The sequence below is a fragment of the Oncorhynchus keta genome, unplaced genomic scaffold (genome assembly GCF_023373465.1).
Source record: "Oncorhynchus keta strain PuntledgeMale-10-30-2019 unplaced genomic scaffold, Oket_V2 Un_contig_14520_pilon_pilon, whole genome shotgun sequence".
NCBI lineage: Eukaryota > Metazoa > Chordata > Actinopteri > Salmoniformes > Salmonidae > Oncorhynchus > Oncorhynchus keta.
In genome coordinates this window covers 17,501-27,500 of record NW_026278803.1, presented here as the reverse complement: position 1 = coordinate 27,500, position 10,000 = coordinate 17,501, and the positions used below count along the sequence as shown (strand labels likewise).

The following is a 10,000-nucleotide window of genomic DNA, read 5'->3' as shown; positions in this document are numbered from 1 at the left end:
GAAGAGGTCAAAAAAATGTATAATGGAACTGAGACATGCCCATGAAACGACACATTTTTTTTATTTTTTGTTTGCACTTAAAATCTAAAAAGAAACTTTTTAGCAGAGGATGGTTTCGATCCATCGACCTCTGGGTTATGGGCCCAGCACGCTTCCGCTGCGCCACTCTGCTCTCAGCCACTTAAGAAAAGACTAGAACTCACAATCCATGGCTTAGGAGGCCAGTGTCTTAGGCCACTGGGGTACTGTGTAAACAGTATGACCAATATGAACTGTTGGAAGAGGTCAAAAAAATGTATAATGGAACTGAGACATGCCCATGAAACGACACATTTTTTAAATTTTTTGTTTGCACTTAAAATCTAAAAAGAAACTTTTTAGCAGAGGATGGTTTCGATCCATCGACCTCTGGGTTATGGGCCCAGCACGCTTCCGCTGCGCCACTCTGCTCTCAGCCACTTAAGAAAAGACTAGAACTCACAATCCATGGCTTAGGAGGCCAGTGTCTTAGGCCACTGGGGTACTGTGTAAACAGTATGACCAATACGAACTGTTGGAAGAGGTCAAAAAATGTATAATGGAACTGAGACATGCCCATGAAACGACACATTTTTTAAATTTTTTGTTTGCACTTAAAATCTAAAAATAAACTGTTTAGCAGAGGATGGTCGATCCATCGACCTCTGGGTTATGGGCCCAGCACGCTTCCGCTGCGCCACTCTGCTTCCACCCACCCCAGATGGGACTTGAACCCACAATCCCTGGCTTAGGAGGCCAGTGCCTTATCCATTAGGCCACTGGGGCACTGTTTACCTTCTGCAAACAGTACGAACTGATAGAAGCAGGAAAAACAATGTGTACTGGATAGCACTGAGAGACGCAAATGAAATTTAGCTTTCTAATTTCTGTTTGCGTTTCATTTTTAAAAACAAACTGTTTAGCAGAGGATGGTTTCGATCCATTGACCTCTGGGTTATGGGCCAGCACGCTTCCACTGCGCCACTCTGCTCTCAGCCACTTAAGAAAAGACTAGAACTCACAATCCATGGCTTAGGAGGCCAGTGTCTTAGGCCACTGGGGTACTGTGTAAACAGTATGACCAATATGAACTGTTGGAAGAGGTCAAAAAAATGTATAATGGAACTGAGACATGCCCATGAAACGACACATTTTTTAAATTTTTTGTTTGCACTTAAAATCTAAAAACAAACTGTTTAGCAGAGGATGGTTTCGATCCATCGACCTCTGGGTTATGGGCCCAGCACGCTTCCGCTGCTCCACTCTGCTCTCAGCCACTTAAGAAAAGACTAGAACTCACAATCCATGGCTTAGGAGGCCAGTGTCTTAGGCCACTGGGGTACTGTGTAAACAGTATGACCAATATGAACTGTTGGAAGAGGTCAAAACAAATGTATAATGGAACTGAGACATGCCCATGAAACAACACATTTTTTAAATTTTTTGTTTGCACTTAAAATCTAAAAAGAAACTGTTTAGCAGAGGATGGTTTCGATCCATCGACCTCTGGGTTATGGGCCCAGCACGCTTCCGCTGCGCCACTCTGCTTCCACCCACCCCAGATGGGACTTGAACCCACAATCCCTGGCTTAGGAGGCCAGTGCCTTATCCATTAGGCCACTGGGGCACTGTTTACCTTCTGCAAACAGTACGAACTGATAGAAGCAGGAAAAACAATGTGTACTGGATAGCACTGAGAGACGCAAATGAAATTTAGCTTTCTAATTTCTGTTTGCGTTTCATTTTTAAAAACAAACTGTTTAGCAGAGGATGGTTTCGATCCATTGACCTCTGGGTTATGGGCCAGCACGCTTCCACTGCGCCACTCTGCTCTCAGCCACTTAAGAAAAGACTAGAACTCACAATCCATGGCTTAGGAGGCCAGTGTCTTAGGCCACTGGGGTACTGTGTAAACAGTATGACCAATATGAACTGTTGGAAGAGGTCAAAAAATGTATAATGGAACTGAGACATGCCCATGAAACGACACATTTTTTAAATTTTTTGTTTGCACTTAAAATCTAAAAAGAAACTTTTAGCAGAGGATGGTTTCGATCCATCGACCTCTGGGTTATGGGCCCAGCACGCTTCCGCTGCGCCACTCTGCTCTCAGCCACTTAAGAAAAGACTAGAACTCACAATCCATGGCTTAGGAGGCCAGTGTCTTAGGCCACTGGGGTACTGTGTAAACAGTATGACCAATACGAACTGTTGGAAGAGGTCAAAAAATGTATAATAGAACTGAGACATGACCATAAAACAACACATTTTTTTAATTTTTTGTTTGCACTTAAAATCTAAATAGAAACTTTTTAGCAGAGGATGGTTTCGATCCATCGACCTCTGGGTTATGGGCCCAGCACGCTTCCGCTGCGCCACTCTGCTCTCAGCCACTTAAGAAAAGACTAGAACTCACAATCCATGGCTTAGGAGGCCAGTGTCTTAGGCCACTGGGGTACTGTGTAAACAGTATGACCAATATGAACTGTTGGAAGAGGTAAAAAAATGTATAATGGAAATGAGACATGCCCATGAAACAACACATTTTTTAAATGTTTTGTTTGCACATAAAATCTAAAAATAAACTTTTTAGCAGAGGATGGTTTCGATCCATCCACCTCTGGGTTATGGGCCCAGCACGCTTCCGCAGCGGCACTCTCCTTCCACCCACCCCAGATGGGACTTGAACCCACAATCCCTGGCTTAGGAGGCCAGTGCCTTATCCATTAGGCCACTGGGGCACTGTTTACCTTCTGCAAACAGTACGAACTGATAGAAGCAGGAAAACAATGTGTACTGGATAGCACTGAGAGACGCAAATGAAATTTAGCTTTCTAATTTCTGTTTGCGTTTCATTTTTAAAAACAAACTGTTTAGCAGAGGATGGTTTCGATCCATTGACCTCTGGGTTATGGGCTCAGCACGCTTCCACTGCGCCACTCTGCTCTCAGCCACTTAAGAAAAGACTAGAACTCACAATCCATGGCTTAGGAGGCCAGTGTCTTAGGCCACTGGGGTACTGTGTAAACAGTATGACCAATATGAACTGTTGGAAGAGGTAAAAAAATGTATAATGGAACTGAGACATGCCCATGAAACGACACATTTTTTAAATTTTTTGTTTGCACTTAAAATCTAAAAAGAAACTGTTTAGCAGAGGATGGTTTCGATCCATCGACCTCTGGGTTATGGGCCCAGCACGCTTCCGCTGCGCCACTCTGCTCTCAGCCACTTAAGAAAAGACTAGAACTCACAATCCATGGCTTAGGAGGCCAGTGTCTTAGGCCACTGGGGTACTGTGTAAACAGTATGACCAATATGAACTGTTGGAAGAGGTCAAAAAATGTATAATGGAACTGAGACATGCCCATGAAACGACACATTTTTTTAAATTTTTTGTTTGCACTTAAAATCTAAAAAGAAACTTTTAGCAGAGGATGGTTTCGATCCATCGACCTCTGGGTTATGGGCCCAGCACGCTTCCGCTGCGCCACTCTGCTCTCAGCCACTTAAGAAAAGACTAGAACTCACAATCCATGGCTTAGGAGGCCAGTGTCTTAGGCCACTGGGGTACTGTGTAAACAGTATGACCAATATGAACTGTTGGAAGAGGTCAAAAAATGTATAATGGAACTGAGACATGCCCATGAAACGACACATTTTTTAAATTTTTTGTTTGCACTTAAAATCTAAAAATAAACTTTTTAGCAGAGGATGGTTTCGATCCATCGACCTCTGGGTTATGGGCCCAGCACGCTTCCGCTGCGCCACTCTGCTCTCAGCCACTTAAGAAAAGACTAGAACTCACAATCCATGGCTTAGGAGGCCAGTGTCTTAGGCCACTGGGGTACTGTGTAAACAGTATGACCAATACGAACTGTTGGAAGAGGTCAAAAAAATGTATAATGGAACTGAGACATGCCCATGAAACGACACATTTTTTAAATTTTTTGTTTGCACTTAAAATCTAAAAAGAAACTTTTTAGCAGAGGATGGTTTCGATCCATCGACCTCTGGGTTATGGGCCCAGCACGCTTCCGCTGCGCCACTCTGCTCTCAGCCACTTAAGAAAAGACTAGAACTCACAATCCATGGCTTAGGAGGCCAGTGTCTTAGGCCACTGGGGTACTGTGTAAACAGTATGACCAATATGAACTGTTGGAAGAGGTAAAAAAAAATGTATAATGGAACTGAGACATGCCCATGAAACGACACATTTTTTAAATTTTTTGTTTGCACTTAAAATCTAAAAAGAAACTGTTTAGCAGAGGATGGTTTCGATCCATCGACCTCTGGGTTATGGGCCCAGCACGCTTCCGCTGAGCCACTCTGCTCTCAGCCACTTAAGAAAAGACTAGACCTCACAATCCATGGCTTAGGAGGCCAGTGTCTTAGGCCACTGGGGTACTGTGTAAACAGTATGACCAATATGAACTGTTGGAAGAGGTCAAAAAATGTATAATGGAACTGAGACATGCCCATGAAACAACACATTTTTTAAATTTTTGTTTGCACTTAAAATCTAAAAATAAACTGTTTAGCAGAGGATGGTTTCGATCCATCGACCTCTGGGTTATGGGCCCAGCACGCTTCCGCTGCGCCACTCTGCTTCCACCCACCCCAGATGGGACTTGAACCCACAATCCCTGGCTTTAGAGAGGCCAGTGCCTTATCCATTAGGCCACTGTGGCACTGTTTACCTTCTCCAAACAGTACGAACTGATAGAAGCAGGAAAAACAATGTGTACTGGATAGCAATGAGAGACGCAAATTAAATTTAGCTTTCTAATTTCTGTTTGCGTTTCATTTTTAAAAACAAACTGTTTAGCAGAGGATGGTTTCGATCCATCGACCTCTGGGTTATGGGCTCAGCACGCTTCCGCTGCGCCACTCTGCTCTCAGCCACTTAAGAAAAGACTAGAACTCACAATCCATGGCTTAGGAGGCCAGTGTCTTAGGCCACTGGGGTACTGTGTAAACAGTATGACCAATATGAACTGTTGGAAGAGGTCAAAAAAATGTATAATGGAACTGAGACATGCCCATGAAACGACACATTTTTTAAATTTTTTGTTTGCACTTAAAATCTAAAAAGAAACTGTTTAGCAGAGGATGGTTTCGATCCATCGACCTCTGGGTTATGGGCCCAGCACGCTTCCACTGCGCCACTCTGGTCTCAGCCACTTAAGAAAGGACTAGAACTCACAATCCATGGCTTAGGAGGCCAGTGTCTTAGGCCACTGGGGTACTGTGTAAACAGTATGACCAATATGAACTGTTGGAAGAGGTCAAAAAATGTATAATGGAACTGAGACATGCCCATGAAACGACACATTTTTTAAATTTTTTGTTTGCACTTAAAATCTAAAAATAAACTTTTTAGCAGAGGATGGTTTCGATCCATCGACCTCTGGGTTATGGGCCCAGCACGCTTCCGCTGCGCCACTCTGCTCTCAGCCACTTAAGAAAAGACTAGAACTCACAATCCATGGCTTAGGAGGCCAGTGTCTTAGGCCACTGGGGTACTGTGTAAACAGTATGACCAATACGAACTGTTGGAAGAGGTCAAAAAAATGTATAATGGAACTGAGACATGCCCATGAAACGACACATTTTTTAAATTTTTTGTTTGCACTTAAAATCTAAAAATAAACTTTTTAGCAGAGGATGGTTTCGATCCATCGACCTCTGGGTTATGGGCCCAGCACGCTTCCGCTGCGCCACTCTGCTCTCAGCCACTTAAGAAAAGACTAGAACTCACAATCCATGGCTTAGGAGGCCAGTGTCTTAGGCCACTGGGGTACTGTGTAAACAGTATGACCAATATGAACTGTTGGAAGAGGTAAAAAAAAATGTATAATGGAACTGAGACATGCCCATGAAACGACACATTTTTTTTAATTTTTTGTTTGCACTTAAAATCTAAAAAGAAACTTTTTAGCAGAGGATGGTTTCGATCCATCGACCTCTGGGTTATGGGCCCAGCACGCTTCCGCTGCGCCACTCTGCTCTCAGCCACTTAAGAAAAGACTAGAACTCACAATCCATGGCTTAGGAGGCCAGTGTCTTAGGCCACTGGGGTACTGTGTAAACAGTATGACCAATACGAACTGTTGGAAGAGGTCAAAAAATGTATAATGGAACTGAGACATGCCCATGAAACGACACATTTTTTAAATTTTTTGTTTGCACTTAAAATCTAAAAAGAAACTTTTAGCAGAGGATGGTTTCGATCCATCGACCTCTGGGTTATGGGCCCAGCACGCTTCCGCTGGGCCACTCTGCTCTCAGCCACTTAAGAAAACACTAGAACTCACAATCCATGGCTTAGGAGGCCAGTGTCTTAGGCCACTGGGGTACTGTGTAAACAGTATGACCAATATGAACTGTTGGAAGAGGTAAAAAAATGTATAATGGAAATGAGACATGCCCATGAAACAACACATTTTTTAAATTTTTTGTTTGCACTTAAAATCTAAAAATAAACTGTTTAGCAGAGGATGGTTTCGATCCATCGACCTCTGGGTTATGGGCCCAGCACGCTTCCGCTGCGCCACTCTGCTTCCACCCACCCCAGATGGGACTTGAACCCACAATCCCTGGCTTAGGAGGCCAGTGCCTTATCCATTAGGCCACTGGGGCACTGTTTACCTTCTGCAAACAGTACGAACTGATAGAAGCAGGAAAAACAATGTGTACTGGATAGCAATGAGAGACGCAAATTAAATTTAGCTTTCTAATTTCTGTTTGCGTTTCATTTTTAAAAACAAACTGTTTAGCAGAGGATGGTTTCGATCCATTGACCTCTGGGTTATGGGCCAGCACGCTTCCACTGCGCCACTCTGCTCTCAGCCACTTAAGAAAAGACTAGAACTCACAATCCATGGCTTAGGAGGCCAGTGTCTTAGGCCACTGGGGTACTGTGTAAACAGTATGACCAATATGAACTGTTGGAAGAGGTCAAAAAATGTATAATGGAACTGAGACATGCCCATGAAACGACACATTTTTTAATTTTTTTGTTTGCACTTAAAATCTAAAAAGAAACTTTTAGCAGAGGATGGTTTCGATCCATCGACCTCTGGGTTATGGGCCCAGCACGCTTCCGCTGCGCCACTCTGCTCTCAGCCACTTAAGAAAAGACTAGAACTCACAATCCATGGCTTAGGAGGCCAGTGTCTTAGGCCACTGGGGTACTGTGTAAACAGTATGACCAATATGAACTGTTGGAAGAGGTCAAAAAATGTATAATGGAACTGAGACATGCCCATGAAACGAACACATTTTTTTAAATTTTTTGTTTGCACTTAAAATCTAAAAAGAAACTGTTTAGCAGAGGATGGTTTGGATCCATCGATCTCTGGGTTATGGGCTCAGCACGCTTCCGCTGCTCCACTCTGCTCTCAGCCACTTAAGAAAAGACTAGAACTCACAATCCATGGCTTAGGAGGCCAGTGTCTTAGGCCACTGGGGTACTGTGTAAACAGTATGACCAATATGAACTGTTGGAAGAGGTCAAAACAAATGTATAATGGAACTGAGACATGCCCATGAAACGACACGTTTTTTAAATTTTTTGTTTGCACTTAAAATCTAAAAAGTAACTTTTTAGCAGAGGATGGTTTCGATCCATCAACCTCTGGGCCCATCACGCTTCCGCTGAGCCACTCTGCTCTCAGCCACTTAAGAAAAGACTAGAACTCACAATCCATGGCTTAGGAGGCCAGTGTCTTAGGCCACTGGGCTACTGTGTAAACAGTATGACCAATACGAACTGTTGGAAGAGGTCAAGAAAATGTATAATGGAACTGAGACATGCCCATGAAATGATTTTTTTTTTAAATTTTTTGTTTGCACTTAAAATCTAAAAAGAAACTTTTTAGCAGAGGATGGTTTCGATCCATCGACCTCTGGGTTATGGGCCCAGCACGCTTCGGCTGCGCCACTCTGCTCTCAGCCACTTAAGAAAAGACTAGAACTCACAATCCATGGCTTAGGAGGCCAGTGTCTTAGGCCACTGGGGTACTGTGTAAACAGTATGACCAATACGAACTGTTGGAAGAGGTCAAAAAAATGTATAATGGAACTGAGACATGCCCATGAAACGACACATTTTTTAAATTTTTTGTTTGCACTTAAAATCTAAAAAGAAACTTTTTAGCAGAGGATGGTTTCGATCCATCGACCTCTGGGTTATGGGCCCAGCACGCTTCCGCTGAGCCACTCTGCTCTCAGCCACTTAAGAAAAGACTAGAACTCACAATCCATGGCTTAGGAGGCCACTGGGGTACTGTGTAAACAGTATGACCAATACGAACTGTTGGAAGAGGTCAAAAAAATGTATAATGGAACTGAGACATGCCCATGAAACGACACATTTTTTAAAAAAAATTTTTGCACTTAAAATCTAAAAAGAAACTTTTTAGCAGAGGATGGTTTCGATCCATCGACCTCTGGGTTATGGGCCCAGCACGCTTCCGCTGCGCCACTCTGCTCTCAGCCACTTAAGAAAAGACTAGAACTCACAATCCATGGCTTAGGAGGCCAGTGTCTTAGGCCACTGGGGTACTGTGTAAACAGTATGACCAATATGAACTGTTGGAAGAGGTCAAAAAAATGTATAATGGAACTGAGACATGCCCATGAAACGACACGTTTTTTAAATTTTTTTGTTTGCACTTAAAATCTAAAAAGAAACTTTTTAGCAGAGGATGGTTTCGATCCATCGACCTCTGGGTTATGGGCCCAGAACGCTTCCGCTGCGCCACTCTGCTCTCAGCCACTTAAGAAAAGACTAGAACTCACAATCCATGGCTTAGGAGGCCAGTGTCTTAGGCCACTGGGGTACTGTGTAAACAGTATGACCAATATGAACTGTTGGAAGAGGTAAAAAAAATGTATAATGGAACTGAGACATGCCCATGAAACGAATTTTTTTTTAATTTTTTTGTTTGCACTTAAAATCTAAAAAGAAACTTTTTAGCAGAGGATGGTTTCGATCCATCGACCTCTGGGTTATGGGCCCAGCACGCTTCCGCTGCGCCACTCTGCTCTCAGCAGCTTAAGAAAAGACTAGAACTCACAATCCATGGCTTAGGAGGCCAGTGTCTTAGGCCACTGGGGTACTGTGTAAACAGTATGACCAATATGAACTGTTGGAAGAGGTCAAAAAATGTATAATGGAACTGAGACATGCCCATGAAACGACACATTTTTTAAAAAAAATTTTTTGTTTGCACTTAAAATCTAAAAAGAAACTTTTAGCAGAGGATGGTTTCGATCCATCGACCTCTGGGTTATGGGCCCAGCACGCTTCCGCTGCGCCACTCTGCTCTCAGCCACTTAAGAAAAGACTAGAACTCACAATCCATGGCTTAGGAGGCCAGTGTCTTAGGCCACTGGGGTACTGTGTAAACAGTATGACCAATACGAACTGTTGGAAGAGGTCAAAAAATGTATAATGGAACTGAGACATGCCCATGAAACGACACATTTTTTAAATTTTTTGTTTGCACTTAAAATCTAAAAAGAAACTTTTTAGCAGAGGATGGTTTCGATCCATCGACCTCTGGGTTATGGGCCCAGCACGCTTCCGCTGCGCCACTCTGCTCTCAGCCACTTAAGAAAAGACTAGAACTCACAATCCATGGCTTAGAGGCCAGTGTCTTAGGCCACTGGGGTACTGTGTAAACAGTATGACCAATATGAACTGTTGGAAGAGGTCAAAAAATGTATAATGGAACTGAGACATGCCCATGAAACGACACATTTTTTAAATTTTTTGTTTGCACTTAAAATCTAAAAAGAAACTTTTAGCAGAGGATGGTTTCGATCCATCGACCTCTGGGTTATGGGCCCAGCACGCTTCCGCTGCGCCACTCTGCTCTCAGCCACTTAAGAAAAGACTAGAACTCACAATCCATGGCTTAGGAGGCCAGTGTCTTAGGCCACTGGGGTACTGTGTAAACAGTATGACCAATAC

At 43.2% G+C, this 10,000-nt stretch overlaps 4 non-coding genes across 4 annotated transcripts; all 4 read right to left on the bottom strand.

The window, feature by feature from the left end:
- Positions 1–731: 731 nt before the first annotated feature.
- trnar-ccu (transfer RNA arginine (anticodon CCU)) lies at positions 732–804 on the bottom strand. Its single transcript has one exon. It is a non-coding gene; the product is annotated as a tRNA-Arg (tRNA).
- A 768-nt stretch (positions 805–1,572) lies between these two features.
- trnar-ccu (transfer RNA arginine (anticodon CCU)) lies at positions 1,573–1,645 on the bottom strand. Its single transcript has one exon. It is a non-coding gene; the product is annotated as a tRNA-Arg (tRNA).
- Positions 1,646–2,686: 1,041 nt separating this feature from the next.
- On the bottom strand, positions 2,687–2,759 carry trnar-ccu (transfer RNA arginine (anticodon CCU)). The gene has a single exon. It is a non-coding gene; the product is annotated as a tRNA-Arg (tRNA).
- A 3,828-nt stretch (positions 2,760–6,587) lies between these two features.
- trnar-ccu (transfer RNA arginine (anticodon CCU)) lies at positions 6,588–6,660 on the bottom strand. Its single transcript has one exon. It is a non-coding gene; the product is annotated as a tRNA-Arg (tRNA).
- Positions 6,661–10,000: the final 3,340 nt, after the last annotated feature.